The sequence below is a fragment of the Pelodiscus sinensis genome, chromosome 26 (genome assembly GCF_049634645.1).
Source record: "Pelodiscus sinensis isolate JC-2024 chromosome 26, ASM4963464v1, whole genome shotgun sequence".
NCBI lineage: Eukaryota > Metazoa > Chordata > Testudines > Trionychidae > Pelodiscus > Pelodiscus sinensis.
In genome coordinates, this window is record NC_134736.1 from 3826283 (window position 1) to 3846184 (window position 19902).

Sequence of the window (19902 nt, forward strand, 5' to 3'; positions counted from 1 at the left end):
GTTTAGAAACGTTGATGCTCCAGGAGGCAAATGCTGCCTCTGTCATTTTCACCCAAATCTATTGAAACTCCCTGACAAATTTTAAGTGTGTGCATGTCTGTAGTGGGAGAGTTATTTTAACCATGGTAGAGTGGTACATTATGAATCTCTTCCCTTTTTCATTCCAGAGACAGTTAATTTAATTTTCAGAGCTTTTGGTTTCAGTTCTTTAACTGGGGAGATATTTGCAGTACCTCAGGAGCCTGGGATAACAAACTTGGACAACTGCATGGCAGAGCACTATTTGATTGCCTCCGTCAACTTCTGTCATGATACTGGAGTGGTTTCCCCCTTCTCTGTGTGTGTGAGAATACTGTATTTGCCACGTACAGGCACCCGCTGCAGTTTCATTAGTAAAACTGTTGCAGAATTAGACACCCTGTCTAATGAATCTTACTATTGGGTTCGAATTATGCAGGCCCTTTAATTAAATAGATATAGAAAGGTTGGAATGCTAAACTTGTGAGAAGACATTGTGTTTGGCAAGTTAATTGAGTCTGAAATTTGTATTGGTCCAGCAGCCCTGTATGCAACTAGATTTTGTATTTAAAAAAAAAAAGTGCAGGCAACCCTTGGATCTGTTTCCTCAAAGGCAATGTGTGCATACAGATCCACTCCATATCTCATTCATTCAAGGGAAAATCACTTGAAGTTTGTTCACACAGGGCCGGCTTTACCATGAGGCGAACTAAGGCGGCCGCCTCAGGTGCCAGACTAGGATGTGTGTGGGGGGGGGGGGGGGGCGTCCCTAAGACCCAGAGTGCAGAAAATTGTCTGCTGCTGGTGCATTTGTATTCTCTCCGCACTAGATGTACAGAGATGGGGGAGTGCTGTGCTGGAGGAAGGAGGGCACGAGAGATACAACAGGCAGGCAGGAGAAAAGGGATCACGGGAACTTCATTTGAGCTCCCCGCCTCAGGTACCCGAATGTTGTGGGCCGGCCCTGTGTCCACACGCACAAATCAGTCTGGCTAGGGCCAGCAAACGCTCGGGACCAAGGCCCTGCAGTGCTGCTAGGGAGGTGGGTCAAAGCCCAAGTCCCCCTGTGTCGCCTGTCATTTTGCAGGTCAAGTTGCAATCCTGAGTCAAAGGTTTCTGTAGTGCAATAGGGACCCGTTCCGGCTCTGAGACCTGGCCCCAGCCGTTGGAAAGCCAACTTCACAAATGCTTGGAAACCCCGAGACCACTGTGCTGTGTAGACGTAACCTGCAGCGCTCCCAAAAACCCAGCACACTTCAGCAGCGAGGCTGAGCCAAGGTCAGGTGATTCACGCTTACAGGGCTTGCGCCAGGGCGCTAAAAGCAGCAGTGTAGATGTTCTGCACTGCTATTTTTAGCTCTGTGGGGCAAGCCTGGGTCAGCTGATCTGGCCTCAGAGGCTCTCTGCTGGGACGGGGCAGGGGAGTTGGACTCATAGGGTCCACGTGAATTTACAAGGCTTAATTTACTTTCTGCCTTATGGTCTGTAGGAATAAACATGAGGGGAGGGGGCGAGGGAGTCAGAAGGCAGTAAGTTCTAATCCTTCCTCTGCTGTTCCTTCCCGATGTGGACTTAGTCAAGTCACTGGACCTCCTGCTCGTTTTATTTCTGTGCCTGTGCAAACTAGTCCTTGACCAGGCTCCTTGTGCTTGGTGCTGTACACACACAGTACAAATGGTCCATTTCCCCACCCCTAAAGTGACCCCCCCCTTGCTTCTGTAAAGCGCTGGATAAATGCCACGTGTTAGTCCCAGCCAATGCTGTGGTAGTGAAAGATCACACGTGTGAGACCCCAAAAGCAGGAACATTCTCTAACTCAAGTTCATGCCTCTCGCGGAAATGTTTCTGCCGTCCTTGCTCTTCAAGCACGGTGGTGCTGCTTCTGCCATCCTGTTAAGGTTCAAGTGGGAACCACGGGCGCACAGATATCTCCTAGTAGGTGACCCGTGCAGAGCTGAGCATGGATCACCGAGTCTCCTCTGACGTACTCCAGCAACACGTGGACACTGGAGATCCTGACGAGGCTAGAATAAACACAACCAGACTTGGAGGGTGGCCTGGCACATGGGGTGTAAGGCAGCAAGCTCTCGCCTGTGATTCCAGCAGCATGAACCTGACACAAGAGGCAGCCATTACTTAAGGGGGGGAGGCCTGTGGCTGGAATATGGGAAGCAGGCCATGAGTGAAGTATGCCAGCAGGTCTGGTCACTTAGGGCAGGGGTGGGGAGCCTCAGACCCAGGGGCTGCAACTTACCTTTATCTGCCCCCCAAGGCTCGGAGCTCCTCTCCCCCCCACAGTTGGGAGCCCCAAGTGGGCCAGAGTCAGGCCAGCCCAACCCCCCAGTTCCCCCTCTCCCACCCAGACCCCGCATCTCAAGCCCTCTTCCCAGAAGCCTGCTCTCCCACACTGAACCCCTCATTTTTGGGTCCCATCCCAGAGCTTGGGGGGGCCTTACAAAATCTACTAGCCCCCCCCCCCAGCTCTGGTGTGTGAGGGGAATGTGGGGAGTGTCCTTCTGGTTCCAAGTTGGGGGCCGTGTCGTTAAGGTGTCTCTTTTGCTTCTCACTTTTGTGCGGCCCCTGACTGATTTTTCTGTGGATCAGCGGCCTTCCCAACCCCAAAAACGTCCCCCACCCCTCACTTAGGGGGTTGGGCAGAGCTAAGAGTTGTTGTGCCTGACTTTCCCCATTCTTCTGTGTTGATGGAGTGCGGGCAGCTGGACTCCACAAGAGAACTTACTACACACAGGGCTGGCTTTTCCTGGTGAGTAAATGAGGGATGATCTGGTGGCCTTTTATCCAAGCCATGCAAGTTTGGGACTGGTGCAGTTTCTAAATGAGCAATTCTCCTGACCTAATAGAAGGTGAATCCCCCTCAGGATGCAGCTCCTACTCTGCGTCCCAGCTTTGAGAGACCGGCCGTGAACGAGCTGACCTTTCTGCTGTCCTGCAGTGAGGTTCAGCGTAGTGCCTTCCCCCCTGAAACGGGCATAAATTGGGGGTGGTGTGCTCTTGGGAGATGGGTGACAGACTGGAGCCAGGAATCGTCATGTGACTGGTATGTAGCTCTCTTCCTAGATCTCTGGCACTCCTGCCCCTTTCTTTATGGACCTCTCTTCAGCACTCCCTGTCAGGGGCATGGATGGGACTGGAATCATAGAATCATAGAATAATAGGACTGGAAGGGACCTCAAGAGGTCATCGAGTCCAGCCCCCCGCCCTCAAGGCAGGACCACAGAATACCGGTGCTCCACAGAATTCCACTGCCCAGTAACCTGGCACACACAACGAGGACTATGGCGGTAAGACCTAGAACGCTCGTTAGGCGAAGCGCTGTACAGGCCGAGCGAAAGGATGCACTCTGCCCCAGCGAGTTCCTTGTTCCTCCTCTGCACCCTCTCTTGTCATCCCAGGTGGACTCTGAAATCCAGATGTGCGATGGTGTGATAGTACTGAGTGTATGAGCTTATCGGGCACATCTGGATCCTTGCACATCCATGAGTTTGGCATTCAAAATGGAAATGCATCCCTTTGCTTGGAGAGCTCTCTCTCCCCCCCCCCCCCGCCCCCCCCAGCAATAGCTCTAGTGCTGCTTTTTTCTTCTTTTTCCCGTCCCTAGGCCAGTGTTCCTTCCATACATATCAGAGAAAGTCAGCTGTGACTGGCTTCATAAAGATTGATCTGGTCAGGCTAGAGACTTTATATGAGAATATCCCTGTTTTATTTCTGCTTTTATAAAAGCAGAGGTCTATAAAATCATGAGCGGTGTGGAGAAAGTGAATAAGGAAAAGTTATTTACTTGTTCCCATAATATAAGAACTAGGGGTCACCAAATGAAATTAACAGGCAGCAGGCTTAAAACAAATAAAAGGAAGGTCTTCTTCACAGAGCGCACGGTCAATCTGTGGAACTCCTTGCCTGGGGAGGTTGTGAAGGCTGGGACTATAACAGGGTTTAAAAGAGAACTAGATACATTCATGGAGGTTAAGTCCATCAATGGCTATTAGCCAGGATGGGTAAGGAGTGGTGTCCCTAGACTCTGTTTGTCAGAGGGTAGAGATGGCAGGAGAGAGATGGCTTGATCATTACCTGTTCTGTTCACTCCCTCTGAGACACCTGGCATTGGTCTCTGTCGGCAGAGAGGATACTGGGCTGGATGGACCTTTGATCTGACCCAGTCTGGCCGTTCTTATGTTCTTTTAAGGCAAGGCCCTGCCTGCACTTCACTTGGGATGGTCCTTATTCTCACTTGCCTCCCTTTGTTCTTCTCACAGTAGCACATACTAGTCCCAACAGTGAGTTTTTGCAGGACTGGCTCCACCGATCGTGTGTGATTTGAATGGGGTTGGATTCTGAGCAACGTTACCGTCGGGGTAGATTCCCGAAGCTCCCAGAGTTCATCCAGATTGCACTTACTGCGCCCGGGGCGATGGTGCCGGCTGTCTGGTGATGAATAGACGCTGTCCATGCAGGGTGTGACGGCGGCTCTGGTTAATGCATGGCATTGTGGCAGGCCGCGTGTACTGCACTTAGCATCTCAGCTGTGTTTTCCCTTCCCCCCGCCTCCTTTTTTTGGCTTGCGCTGCCTGTGTTTGTTGTTGTAGTTTTGGCCCCGCGCCAGTCCCTGGCTGGCTGCCAGCCTTGTGGGTACAGTATGTACAGTGAATGTCGAGCCAAGTTTGTCATCATACAAGATTAATTTTTTTTCTAATCTGTCTGGGGTTGGGTGAAATCGGGCAGGCGGGGGAGGCAGAAGGAGCTGTTCTAACGCTCAAAAACAACCGCATTTCATTCCAGCACTGTTGTTTATTAAAACACGAGCGCTTTATAGCTCTCTTTTTCCTTTCTTCTCCCTCCCCCCACTATGAAATGGGCTTGTACTGTAGCCACATGAGGTCATATTTTCAGTGACAGGCATGCTAAAATGAAGCTCCTAAATCTGTTTTCATTGTCAAACTGGACAATTTGTTTAATTAGAAGTTTGCTCTGTAGGGGACCCTTATGACTTAGGCTTTTGGGGGAGCGGAGGGACCCTCAGAGGATGGCAATAGTAAATGTTCGGTTTAATTGAAGTTTTCATTTCCCTTTGAATGTGTTCAACTCATCAGACATTTATGGGGGATACCTGATGACAAAGATCAGTTTAATTAAGGAACAAAAACAAATTAACAAGATTGTTCTGCCCAGGCTTGTTCTGTGACTCCAACGGAGGTCATATTGCACTGTAATGAGAGAGATGGGAGTCAGGAGGAGGTGCAGAGGGGAGGGATGAACACTGAATCTGTGCTTGTTTTATAACATACAGTTCAATGCATGTTGTCTTTCACATAACCTGCTGTCAGTTCTGGTGGTGTGCTGAGAGAAATCATTTTTTGGGGGGTGGAGGGGTTCCCGGTCATAAGGAAAGGAGAAATGCTCTAAGGCAGCTGTGGGAGATTGGGAGAAAGAAAGAAAAAAACTTTCTAACTATTTTTAGGTTTCTCTGAGAAGCTGAGAGACTGTAGAGCTGGATCCTTGGCTGGTATAAATAGACATAGCTCGGGACCTTGTTTTTGGTGCTCAGTTCAGTATCTACCAGTTTTATTTATCAAGGATAAGCACAAGAGGGGTGAATCTGCATTGACACTACTCCTTCCAATGTTATCACAAGCCCCACACAATGCTTGGTGGCCTTTCTCAAAGCTCCAGCTGATGAAATTAAGAGTTCTTGACAGTCTCGGATTTATTTATTTTTAAGTTTTCTAGCCCTTCATAGTTGTGGAGAAAAGCTGGAAAATGTGATCTCTAAATATTCCAACACCGGAAGGCAAACAAAATCCAAATGCGCATTTTTTTTTTAATCTCATGATTTTTAAGCAAATCACATGATGTGTGAACACTAGGAGTTGGCAGTTCTGAACGTGTTTGACCCACGTTGTCACTTTTACATAAGGAGAAGAAAACATTTGAAATAGACACGAAGGCTGCTATGCCTAATTCCATCTCCCAGCAAAGCATGTCCTAATGATCACTCTGTTTGGTCCACTTCTTCTTATTCTTTCGTCTTTTGATGCAGGCTTGTCTCTGAGGTCTGGCCTATCTATCCCATTTTCCTTCTCTTATTAAGAGACTTGTGGAATGCCTTCCTAAAAAGAACCTTTAAAAAGTGCTGGGATTCTGATACGAGGTGTATGAACTCAGTGCATGACACACTGGGGGGAATGCTACATAGCTAAGTCTAAGTGATCCCTTCTGGGTTTAGAATTTTATGAAAGCTCTCACTGACTTGGTCTATGAAGCCGTTGTTCTTCCTGTATCAAAGCTGTGATGCCTGCTACCAATGACCAAGTATGTCTGCAAGGGATAGTTTGCTACTGTTCTGTTTGTTTGGGGGGTTTTAATGCTTGTTTTTGTCCCTTTCCCTACATCCTTTGCATATGGCTTTCTTTTAACCCAGAGCTCTTTGGGACTTGGCTTATCTATTCCTATACGAGTGGACAGGCTATAGCAAACTGCTGGTGTGTTTGCCACGCAGGACAAGATCACGGGCTCATTGAGCGAAAGTGCTTAAGTGTATGGGGGCCGTTGTGACATTGTGACCAGCAGAGACAGGGTGATGTGGTCTGGAAAAGTGCCACCCTCCAATCCTATAAATAATTGTTGTCTGTTTAAAAGCAAATAAGGGTGTGTTTTTTCATAGAATAGTGTGTGTGCATGAGTATTGCATGTGTGTCTATCCAGTTAAGATGGCTGACTTGACTACAGGCGGGTCTTAGGAAACATTGAAGTTGAAATCTTTTTCCTCCCAGGAAAAAGAAAGAGGGCTGGAGGTGGAAACGGGGGGAGAAGCTCAAGCTATTTGAAACATACAGTTTACATGCTCCATTGGCTTTAATGAGCAGAGTTGGAGTTCTCTGAACCAACAACTGCTAACTGCATAGATATGTTCAATGCATCTCTTTCTAAGTGAGCGTATATAGCCTTGATCCACAAAAAACCTCTGCATGCTCAGGTTGCAGAGAGCAAGTGGCCGGCTTGGAGCTTCATTCATTGTAGCTTTTAATTTTTTCTTCAGACCACACCTACACCTAGTTGATCTGAAGGGAGGGGGATGTTGCCAGGGCAAATTCTAGGTGTTCCAGAACAGCTGTTGGTGCCTTGTAGTTTCTATGTGCTCTTGCCGACAAAATGAAATCCCCTTGCATGGGGTGGAAGTATTTTGTCAGCAAAAGTGCTAACAAACCGCATTCACACAAGCTAACGTTTATTGACAAGACTGTCTCAATACAGCCTTGTTGCTAAAAGCTGCTTACTGTAGACACATCTTGGGGCAGGCCAAAGGTCTGTCTGGACCAGTATATGATGGTGGCTAATGCCAGGTGCCCCAGAGATATACGTATCTCATAGAGATGGAAGGGACCTTGCCCTCACAGCAGGACCAAGTACCATCCCCAACAGATTTCCCCTAAATGGCCCCCACAAGGATTGAACTCACAACCCTTGGTTTAGCAGGCCAATGCTCAAACCACTGAGCTATCCCTCAGTGAACAGAATGAACAGAACAGTGAATCATCAAGCCCATTTTCTGCAAAAGATCGGCCGTGGCCTTAGTGGGCTCCGAAGAGGAATGTTTCAAAAAGTGTTTACAATAGGGGTTGCTTCAGGACACGCCCATTGTAAAATGTGTGTTGTGCAAGGGAGAAAAAAACCTGTACACATTCTAATCCACAAATCCTTTATGGAATTCCAAACAAGCAACCACAAGGAACACTGGCCTGCAAAGGTAGGATTCCTTGCGATCATTGTTTTGAAAGCCCGGGTGTCCCTTGGAGTTTTTGTAACCCCTGCTGACAGATTCTCAATCTTAACAGAATGCCCCGAGCGTGGCTGTGTGTGTGCTTGGTTTATTCCATTGTGCTGCTTGGCAGGTTGGTGTCCGCGACGTGGCACAGACGGCAGAGAGTTGCATTTCTGGACAGCTTGTTGCTAAGGACGCTGTTGTGCCAAGGAGACAAAGGTGGCTGGTTGGGAGCTATGTGCCTATGTGACTCCTAAGTGCAGCAGGCGTTGGCCTCTGAGCAGGCCTCGGCAGCTTGTTGATTTCAGTGAAGGAAAGGCTCGTCTGGCCACAGTCTGGTTCTCCTGAACCAAATCCCATTCGTGCCCCACAATGCCACAGCTGGCACTAAAGTTCCATGGCATCTCATCCTTAAGGAGCACAGGGATTCTGCCCGGGGAGAGAGGGTATACATTTTTATTTTGTACATGGTTTAAGGGCAGCCAAAATCTGAGCCTAGCTTCTTAGCCCCTAAGACAAGTTGATTTGGCTATGGGGTGCGGGAGGGTTCAAAGGTCATGAGGATACATGCAGTAGGGTTAGAGGCCTCTGGGGGATGGGGAGAAGCACATGACTGGGTGGTGTAGAGCTAGGATGAGATTTTTTGGGATCCTTTCCCAGATTGCTTCTGCTCTGGCACTTGTAGGATTCTGACCCCCGAAGCAAAGAAGCTGCCTCTTCTTCCTGTCGTCTGATATACATCGGCATGACAAGAAGGTGAGGTGATGCAGGCTTTCCGATTTCAGCCCCTTGGTGTGACGAGCAAAGGCGCATCCTGACAGCTGAAATCTGGGGCCTGGCAAGAAGGAGCAGAAAGGCTCCAACAAAAGCAGCAGCAAAATGCATGGAGCTAAGATGCCCCAGGGTTCACTAGTCACCTCCTCCTTTCACCGGCTGTGTTGTGTGCTCACCGAGTGTGTACCCCCTCCCTCGGCTGGCGTGTCCACAACTGCCGTGCATCTGAGAGAGCTGGCTTTATCAGCCGAGATCTAAAGCTGTGGTCCATTCATTTGCTACCTGCCTCTAATAAATGTAAACTTTTCTTCCTCTTCATGTTCAGCGTTTATCTCCTTATTAAGCATTGAGCTACAGAAGACGTTTTCTCATGAAGTATCTGAGAGGAGACAGTTCATCTTGGAACTAAACTGCCTCTCTTGCCGCTGCTTTTTAAAACTACTATTTGCTGAAATCAGTGTGTACATCGGTGCAAAGTTAAAAAGAAAGGGAAGCGCTGAGATTCTTTGGGAATTGTTCACTCTCTCCCCCCACACACTCCTCCTTCCCCCCTCCCTTTCTGAATTTTGGCTGGCATCCCAAATTTATTCCCAGAGTGATGTCATCGGCTTGCCGGCAGGTCTGGATGTTCTGCCAGCATTCCAGAGAGTTTATGATCATTCGCAGATGTGCATCCAAGAACACACTGTACCCAAAGCAGAAATTAATGCAGGCTTGACTGCTGTCCAACCCTCATACACAGGAGAGAGGAAAAAAAGAAAACAAAAACTGTTTAATGCTGTTTATAAATTATACACTGGCTGATGAAAAATACATTTCTTCTCCCCCCAGCCCCTCCCTGCCTTCCTCTTCTGCCTCAAGAGTCTAAGCTGAGACTGGAAGAATATGGTTTGCTTTTTAGCTCCCGTTTTGGCTGGAATCCTAGCCCCTGCTGTTGTTCCAGAGCCAGGGTATTTTTCCCCTTTACCTGATGAAATACATTTATTTTGCAACCATCACTACTCCTCCCGCCTCTTTTTGGATGCTTTTTATTATTCAAGGTGTTCTGCTAAGCATTATGCATAGAGTATAATGCCAGGACCCATTACACCATAATACGCTCTGTAGCAAATAAATCTTATGCACATCTGTCCACATTAATACTGCTAACTATATGTGATCATCGCACTGTAACCCATTTTCTCTCAGGTTTCTCATCATGCATACAAGATGGGAAAGTTCGGAAAGTTCACCATAGGCTGCGGTATTGGAAACCATTCCTGAGCCTCCCCATCCTCCCGAAAAAAAGGACACAAACATACTCAGGAGTCTGCATCTGAGTTTGGGGTGAACCTGGCAATCAAATCCTCCCCCCTCCTCAACCCAAGATGCATCCTTCAAATTCCTTCCCCATCTTGCGTGCAATCCATTTACATGGCTTTTGTGTTTTTTAATACTGCTAATGTTTATCATTTGCCCAACAGGCTTGACAGATTTTGTTTCCTGTAGAGTATCGCTGCTTTAAAGCCCCCTTGTTGCTAAGTAGCAGCCTCCCTGTACTGTAATGGGCTGATTTTGTATTCTGTTCAGCACTGTATCTTATTTTTGTATGCAAGACAAAGTGTTTTGATGGAGGACGATTGCAGAAGTGTCTGGAGGCTGTTTGGAGTTTTATGGGCTGTACAGTACACTGTGTGCTTTTTGAACAGAACACAGGCTGTTGAATTTTGGATTGGATTTGTCATTTTTTCCCCTCGGAGAGGAGGCCGTCAGAACATTACTTGAAGGGGGGAGTGGAAATTGCGTAATAACCTCGCTTTTTTGATAAACAGAATTTTTTTTTTATTCCCAAAAAAGTCCTGCAAATTCATGAGCTGCAATGGGAGGGCTGAGGGAGGAGGAACAGGCAAATGAAGTTGATATGACGTGGTTAGTACTTTGTCAAATGCCTTTCTGTCTCATGTATGCATAGGCTTTGAATTCTGAGCTGTCCCCTTCAGGTGGGGCTGATTTCCTTTAGAGAGCTGAAGGGAGAATGTTTTCAGAGGAAGGAAGCCAAAGGGCCCAAAGGATGGAATGCTCCTGAATTTACAAAAGCTCAGCTATTTTTGTTGTTCTTGCTGTCTGACCATCAGTTGAGACATTGAGAGACTGGAGCCATGGTGTAGGTGACACCCAGCCATGCAAAACTCCAAGCCTACAGCTCTAGCATTGCATTTGGCTTTGACCACAAGCCAACCAACGCGCAGGACCCTGGGAGTGGTCAGTCTCTCAGTGCTGACCTTCACCCTGCCTGCAAGTAGGTAGGAGTTTGCTGTGACGAAGGACCTAGGCAGAAAGGCAAATTCGGATGGGGAGGGTTAGCCGCCTGACCTCCATGCTTTTCTCAGTTGTTGCACCCCGGATGATGACAAAGCTCTCGCATCACACCTCCACCGCCTGTCTCCGAAAGCTGAACCCTTCCTGGGATCAGAATGTTTCAAGGAAAAAGCCCAGGCATGCAGCTGGGGCTCTCCCCTCTTCCTCCATCCCAGCTTGACTCACCTGGCCTGCTGGGATGTGATTTGGAATGTTGTGGTGCTTCCTGTGACCTATGCCTTGTGCTGTTTCTCTGCTGGCATGGTTGGTAGTAAACAGGTCACTTCTGAAAAGCTTCACTCCCACATGGCATTAAAACCAAAACCCATCTTCCGGTTTTGGGAAGAACTCCCTTCAGTCGGGTGGAGTTTGCAGCTGAACATCTTGCAAGTTCTTCCCATAATCCCCGTGCACCACGTGTAAAGCTGCAGAACTTGTCGAGGGTCTAATCAAATGCACTGGGTACATGACATTACAGCTATGCTAGAAGATTTACCTGGCATTGCTTGGGTCCTTAACTCAATTTTTTTGTTTGTTTTCTGCACTTCCTCCTGACCTAGGGAAACAGCCAGCAATGTTCCCATACAAATTGGGGTGGGGGTGGGGGTGAGGCTTCAGCCTCCCCCACCCTCCCTGAAAGGCACCCGAGGGGTGGGAGGCTGGGGCAGACTTGGGGATAAGGTGCAACCAACCCCTTTCACCTGCCTGGTGATTGTTTCTTATCTGTATGGTTTTCTGTGAAGCAATTCCATTCCAGGCACACCCCAATTTCCCTGGCACAACCAAACCCTTACCTTGAGTTAAGTTATGTTAAAAGGAAGCTGTGTACCGAATTTGGTGGCCCACACTCTTACCGTTTAAGAAGAGTTCTTGAGCAGACAGACACACTCAGACAAACTCTACTATATAATAAATACCTTATGCTGCCGTTAACTGGCAAGGTGTAGGGAACCATTTGGAAAAAGATATTTAGCTAGGTGTCTCCCCAAATGAGCCTTCTCTTCACAACCAGGCTAGCTGGGCTGGGGATGAGGGGTTCTGTATACTGGCTGCCCCCAAAGAGTTTGTGAGGGGGGGGGAAAGGAGGAGGTGTTGGCAACCCCTCAAAAATCAGGAATTCCTAAAGGAGTGTTTCTTCAGGGAGCCCCAATTTTAGTCCACAACACCCAAAGTCTCATTGGGAGAATGTAAGTGATCCTGCTCTCCTGCTGATGTTAACCTGTATGCAGTTAACCTGGTATGAGATCAGGAGTACGTTGATATCTCAGGCTACGCCTAGATGGCATTGCTTTTCCGGGATACCGGAGGCATCCCGGAAAAGCGATGCCACGTCCAAGGAATGAGTCCATTTTTCCGAAAAAAAAATTTCAAAAAAGTGGACGTGCTTTTTCTCCAACTTTGTAACTCACATTCTACGAGAGATAAGGGATGTATCAAAAGAGCAGGTTTTTCCAAAACTGAGCACCATGTAGACGTGTCAAATTTCGGAAAAGCCTCTTTCGACAGTGAAGCGGAAAAAGATACTCAAGTCTAGATGTAGCCTCAGAAGCATGGAAGGGGATAGAGGCCAGTAACAAAATATTCTCTGGGTTTATGTACATATTTTTAATCCTGTTCTGGAAGCTGAGAGTGGAGAACCTGTAAAGACCCTCTGGAGAGGCACACTGCTTAGTGTGAGCGTTCATCCTGTATGCAACTAGAAAACGGAGCTGGGGGGACTAGCTGTATAACTATACATGTATAACTATAGCGAGAGAGCCCACTGGGTTTGCAGAGCTGTGCCTGGCGGTCTGAGAACTGACGTATCTTGTAAAATCAATCGATGGATGGGAATTGGGGAGGCGCAAAGAGCTTGCTCTGGCGAAGGAGCGTTCACTTCCCGTGAGGGAGGTTGCTGGGCATTTGGAAAAGGGCGTAGGTCCGTGCCAAGGTGTTGTGACATGGACTGTGGGATCATAGAACCATAGAGCTGGAAGAGACCTCAGAAAGTCATCAAGTCCAGCCCCCTGCTCTAGGCAGGACCAATCCCAGTTAAATCAACCCAGCCAGGGCTATGTCAAGACGAGCCTTAAACACCTCTAGGGATGGAGACTCCACTACTTCCCTAGGTAACCCATCCTAGTGCTTCACCACTCTCCTAGGGAAATAGTTTTTCCTAATATCCAACCTAGATCTCCCCCACTGCAACTTGAGACCATTGCTCCTTGTTCTGCCATCCCTCACTACTGAGAACAGCCTCTGTCCATCCTCTTTGGAACCTCCCTTCAGGAAGTTGAAGGCTGCTCTCAAATCCCCTCTCGCTCTTTGCTTCTGCAGACTAAACAGACCCAAGTCCCTCAGCCTCTCCTTATAGGTCATATGCTCCAGCCCCCTCATCATTTTGGTTGCCCTCCTCTAGACCCTCTCCAATGCGTCTACATCCTTTTTGTAGTGGGGGGCCCAGAACTGGACACAATACTCCAGATGTGGCCTCACCAGAGCCGAATAAAGGGGAATAATGACATCTCTGGATCTGCTGGCAATGCTCCTCTTAATGCAACCTAATATGCCATTAGCCTTCTTGGCTACAAGGGCACACTGTTGACTCATCCAGCTTCTCATCCACTGTAACCCCCAGTGGATTCTTTTCTGCAGAACTGCTACTTAGCTAGTTGGTCCCCAGCTTGTAACTATGCTTTGGATTCTTCCGTCCCAAGGGCAGGACTCTGCACTTGCCTTGTTGAACCTCATCCGATTTCTTGTGGCTCAATCGTTCAATTTGTCTAAGTCACTCTGGATCCTATCCCTGCCCTCAAGTGTCTCAAGGGGATGAAAACGTCCGTGCTCCCCTAAATTAGCAACGCTGTTGGAAATGTAGGGGGCGCACTGTGCCATTGCTGGGGTAATGTGGGAGCGCCGGCAGTGCCCAGAAAACGCCCCCATCAACATCACCGCCTGACAAGATGGTTATCCCAATTGCCTGTATGCGAGCCATTCGGGAGGCTTTAACAATTGTCTAAACATCTATAACCACTTGCTACGGATCTAATTGTGCGGAACCAAACGCACTACCACTGTACAATGCTATTTGTGGGAAGGGTTGGAAACTCTACCTTGCAGAGGGGAGGGCCATGTAGGTGGGCTGGGTATGGGTCAGTATCTGCAGGGTTTTTTATCTCCATGGCCAACGTGTCCTTCTGGGTGCTGTGCTCCCCCATTGAATCTGGATGCGACTTTTCTTCCCCGATGAGCCTTTTCCACCTTCTGAGAGCAAATAAGAGCATTTAGACTGATTTGAAATGCATGTGCTAGTCAGCCAGATTGTCCCAAAGATAACAGTAGATGTTTATAAACCTGCTTTAAGCAGCATAAACCACTGTGATTATGGCGGAAACGGCATTCAACAAGCTCCACTTGGGTTGGGTGGGGGCTGCTTTTATATCCCAGGCAATTGTACAATGAGGTTTACATGAAAGCTGAAAATTGTTCCTTTGCTCTAATAGCACAGCACAGACCATTACCTTCCAGATTTAAAAACGAAATGAGCTCATCATATTTGGTGACTTACCCTGACATTCATGCTCAATTTAGAAGCCTGTCTTTACCTTTCTAAAACCTATGGGTTTTTTTAAAAAAAAAATTTTAGATTCGCTGCTGACTTTTTTTAATACAACCCCCCCGCCCAACACACACACACCACCACCACCATCTCCAAAACCAATCTTTTGCATTTCCCAATCATAGAGATTACTCTTGGTTTCCTTCTTTTGGCCCATGAGTGTGTGTTTGACACAAAATACAAGACATTTTTATAACTGTCTCTTCCACTTTGGGTGAAATAGGGGAAAGGGGAAAAAATAATCATAAAAAAAAAAAACCCACAGCGGCTTTATGTGGGCAAAAGAAGAAAACAAGAGAATGGGGTAGAGAACAGGCTAAATTTAAAATTGTAATTGGCTGACTTCCACAGGCTTGCGGGTGTTTTAATGACTCATAATAACTTCATTTAAAACCAGCTGAGCAGAAAATAGATTGGAGAGGAGCCTCAGGCCATTATGGATTTGTGTGGTGTGTGTTTTTTTTTTTTTTTTTTTTTTTTTTTGACAAGCTCTGTTTTCGGCAGCCAGGAAGGCCTTCATAGAGGGCTTGGCTGTTTTCTCTCTCCTAGAGTTGGTGGTCTGCCCAAAAGAGATTGTATAGAAACCCATTTTTTTAACCGATTAAAAATAGATGCCTTGAGGTATTATTTTAGCATCAGTGTGGTTTTTTTCTTTGTACTTTTGATGTGGTAAATGGAACATAAATACAATTGTTTTTGAAATTACTGAATTAATTAGGTAGTAAAGCAATAACAATGCATAAATTTACTTAGCAATTTTTTTTAAAAAAAAATCCATATTTTCCCTTCACAGTCTTGTTGTGTCCAGCACTTCAAGAAATTTGACATTCTATATTAATCTCTTGTGTTTTGTCAGGGGGTGAGAATATATTTGTTACATGTGAAACACTCACTGGTAAGTTGTGGAAATACAGCTGGAAGGGAATCCGGTGTTCACTGTGTCATTTAGATTCCTCTTGGTCTCCTTGCACTAGACACAATGCCAGAGAAGAAAGTGTTATCGCCTCTTTTTGTTTAGATTTAGAATAAATGGGGCTAACTGTTTTGGAGGAATGCGTTGTCTGAACCCGTGCTCAAACTCAGAGAAGTGATATGCTGTGCTTTACAATGAAAATGGAACACCTATGTGGCTGTCGTGTGTAGTATTGAAAACGTAGGTTGCAGGTTCTGTGGGCCTTCCAGGCACGATGAAAGGAAGTGGGTCTAAGAGCTGTCATTTCCCAAACAGCCCAGCGAAGAGCTCAGCTTTCCCTTGTCTGGGAGAAGAGGTACCCCTGTTCTGTTTCCAAATGGCCGTTGGTGGGTTTTAAGTAAGAACCCACAGGAGTTATTTCTATAGTGGTGGATGGTTTCTAGCTATCCTCCTTCCATTGACTTTTAATGGGAGTCAGAAAACACCCTAAGCAATTCATTCAAAATTCCCCCTGGGTTTGTGAGGCGCACCATTGAAGGATGTCTCTGCCAAATCCTCAAGGCAGGCTTGTCACCAACAAATGTGGTGTCCGAATAAGGAAAACTCTGGTGTAAAGCCTACTTCAGAGTTTATCACAAGCATACTGGTTTCAGTGCATTGAGAGGACAGACCTCCAAGAATTCTGGACTGCTTTAGTGATCTTGCCAGAGTCACCTTAACATGCTACATTGTCCTGCATTTTGCTTAACATGTACGGTTCCTTTATCTTTTTTCCCCTCTGTTTTTACGGCAGCAGTAAAGCACTTTGTGGCAGCATGCAAACCCTAGTTGGATGCTGTCCCGCCTCATCCTGATGGAGTAGGATGGGGATGGTAACTGGATGCAGTTGACCAGAAAACTGCAAAGCCTTTCAATGTGTATCTTGAGCAAGACTTCATGCAAGACTTTTGGAAAAATCTCTTTCTACTAAGCAGAGGTTTTTAGTAAATTAGAGGAACTTCTCCTTGGCTCTGAGATGAACCAGGCTGAATTAAGTAACACCAGAGAGGGTGAGAAATCTGGAGAGAATTCCATTCTTTGAACACCAGGCACGCAGGAATACTCCTGGTCAGATTCATCTGTGGCTTACACCCTTCACTCACCTGCTGGGGATTTCACTGCAGTAGCACTGTAAGTCAGGGTAGAATATGCCTTGTCGTTGTCAGAGCACTAAGGAAACCTCTTGCAGACAGATTCCTGTAGACAGGAAGACTTCTGGTAGGCTTTTGACTCAAAGTTGTTGCTTCCACCACTTCTGTTCTGTAAGGCCGTGCCTGTTATCCAATCCCTGTGGAAAAAAATTGCAAGACTTTAATGTGGAAACATGTAGTTTTCTGTTAATCTCGTTGCCAATCTTTCTCCTCTCTGTCATCCCCATAAAAGTTTATCACAGTCAGGGACGGTTAAATGGGTGCAGGAAAACAGAGTTTTAGTAAACTGTAAAATTAGTTGGGAAGGTTAATGAGGCATTACTTGTCTGCCTTTGTAGGAAAGGCAGGTTTATGAAGGTAGCTGAACACCTAAGCAGTGGAGTGGACTTGCAGCGTTTAAAGGGGTCCTTTTATAAAACCCTGTTTGAACAGATGTGCTCAGTCGGTCGTCTTGATAACTTTTATGGCTCGAAATGAAATCTAGTACAAGTAGGGAAAGGGTGGGAGAGCACGTGACATGTGGTGTTTGAGGCAGGAACAGTCAGTTTCATCTTCATGTTGTATGTTGGAAACACACCTCTAGATGCTTTGTGCTGCCACACAGAAAAGGGGCGTGAGTTCGTTACCAACAGCGCGCTTACATACCCACAATTTCCAGGTCCACTATTACATCTCAAACACTTCTGTTTTCAAGCCCCAATTTGAATGTCATTCTAGATGTCAGGTACACTTTAACGTTCAGGGCATAACGCAGTAAAAACAGTTACAGCACACGGACCATTCTCCTGGCTAAACAAAACAGAACAATAAAAAAAGCTAAGCACAGACATTAAGCACAATGGGGAAAAATTCTGTCTTGTAAGTGAAGCTTTGAGGAATATCTATACATATGGGTTGTTGGGGTTTTTTTACTCTGAAAATGCCACTGCTGTACTTGTAATGCAACACCTCAATTATGGTGAAAGGGAGTAGAAATCAAAGCTATGAAACAGCCAAAGATCTTTACATCCACTGCCCGAGCCACAATTAAGGTTTCAGAAACACCAAAGGCAGGCAAACTAGTGTCATTTTTAACCAGTTAGAACATTTTACTACTTCCTAACATCAGAAGTGTTAAAACTGGAGAGCCTATTTCTTGTCCTCCAATAAAGTAATTAAACTGAATGAGTGTTGGGAAGTATTATTAGGTTGATAATGACTAAAAATAGAAAAGCTCTTGTTTTCGGATCAGCTGAGGGTTTCTGAAGGTGTAGCACTATCCTAGCAGTATCACAGAGCCGGGACCCTTTCGCTGCGTTTGAGACTTGGGATATTTTACAGAAGATGTAGTCAAATGATAAGGCTTTTGCTGCTTGCTCTATTCTCAAGTCAGAGTTGAACCAGACAGCTGGCAGTTGATCAATTGTCTCTGCATTTTGCAGTGTGAATGCCCAGGGGAGTCTGGAGGAATCGTTTCTTTCTTTTGAATGAATTAAAAATAGTAAGGACTTAGGGGGTGAAATTCTTGGGTGCCCTTGGTGTGATTAAGCAAAAATCACCGTGGGCATTTTTCACCTTTTCCTTCCTGAAGCCGCAGATAGTGGCCTGATCTCCGCTCTGCTGACAAAGCTGTTGAATTCAGTGGAGCCTCACGCAAGCTTATAAGGCCTGGCCCCGTATGTGTCACCAGCTAATTTGGGGAGTATCTCCCTGACACAGCCACCTCTCCTGTGGAAGGGAAGGGAAGGAACAAGGCGTGGAGCCAGGCAGGCTGGGAAAGTCTGTCAAATGCCCAATCATGTTGTGAAGGGTTGCCAGATGGTTGAAACAAAAATATCGACCTCCCCTTCCCCTCCAAAAAAACACCAGAAAAAAATTCTGTTGAAGGGGAAAAAGTGGGGGGAGACCAACATTGTTGAGCACAAAAAAAAAAAAAAAAAAAAGTACTCCAAGGACTTACTAAGCCAAAAAAAAATGGTTTTAAAATAAAACATCATTAAAACAGCATGTCCCCCTTAAGAGTGAGTGCAGGGATAGGAACAGGGGAGTGGTTGAGCACTAAGACTCAGAAGAAGCATTGCTTCCCCTAGGTCTTCTGGCCAGCAGCCATTTTGTGCCAGCAGCCTTGGGGAACCAGGTAAGCATGGGGATCTGGGGGTGTTGGGGGCCGAGGGAGAGGCTCGTGGGGGTGGGGGGGAGAGGCCGGGTGCTGAGTGTTTGTAGGGTTGCCAGGTGCCTGGCATTTTCACCTCCTGGCCGGGGAAAAATTCAGAAAATTCTGGACATTTCAGGTGTCCAGTATTCTCTGCATTTTTCACAGGAGGTGAAAATACCGGACTGTCCAGGTAAATACTGGACACCTGGCAACCCTAGCCCATACCCCATTGAGATTAGTCATAGAGGCAGGGAGGAGTTGAATGTCAGGGTAGCATCCAGCTTTCACATAAGAACCCACAGGATCATCTAGAAGATAAGTGGGAGACAGATTGTTGGTTGTGTTTGTGCTTTCTCTTTCATAATCCTTCCTCACTTGGCGTCTTCACACGGATGTGTGTAGGTTCTAGATCTGGGTCCAAGATGGAGCATCCAAAACCAAACTGAATAAAATCTATTTGAAGAATTCTGGCACAAAGAGACTGTTTAGTTAATTAATGAGATTGGCATTGGCTCTGCCCGGAACATTCTGGAATTCAGTGACACTGCCAGTCCAAAGTGATCTGCCTTACTGCCCGTACCCTGGCGGCTGTGTGGACTGGGAGAGCGTGCAGTTGGAGGAGGAGGATGTCGATATTGTTGGAGGAACGCAAAGGGTCCTACTGCCTGACAATCTGTTGATTGGAGAGAGGAAAGTTGTGCACCTCTGTAGCTTTTCATTAATGTGCAGTAGTATTGTGCATCAGCAGTGAATTCAGCAAACAGAAAACCTTAGGGACTAGTTTGGGGAATCTGGTTTCTTACGGGGCCCCTTAAGAATGAAAAAGTCACTTAGGCTCGTAGTTGTGATTACAATGCTTGTCCCCAGAAGCCCAGCTCCCATGGGAGCACAACCCATCCACGCAGAACCCAAAAAGCCTGGAAGAGCATACCCCTTTCTTGCAAGTAGGAGGAGGAATCGGGCCTCAAGGTTGGCAGCCATGTAATAGTGGTGTGAGGCCTTTGGAAGTTTTTGGTTTCAGTGGCAGGAGAAGCTGCCCAAAAACTCTTCACCATTTTCCAGAGCAGAACCCCAGATGAGCTGAGAAGCTTGGGTATGTTGTTCTTGGTCCCAACCAGAGGAGGACTTGGGGGCAGTGTCATCTTTCTTTTGTACAGCTTT

The 19902-nt window shown here is 46.7% G+C and overlaps 1 protein-coding gene and 1 long non-coding RNA gene across 10 annotated transcripts in view; both read left to right on the top strand.

Annotated features, from left to right (window-relative positions):
• The window catches only part of ZBTB16 (zinc finger and BTB domain containing 16), a 199007-nt gene that overhangs the window by 92901 nt on the left and 86204 nt on the right, over positions 1-19902 (top strand). The window lies entirely within an intron of this gene.
• LOC142820560 (uncharacterized) lies at positions 5-18532 on the top strand. Its single transcript, XR_012897787.1, has 2 exons — positions 5-7780; positions 8481-18532. It is a non-coding gene; the product is annotated as an uncharacterized LOC142820560 (long non-coding RNA).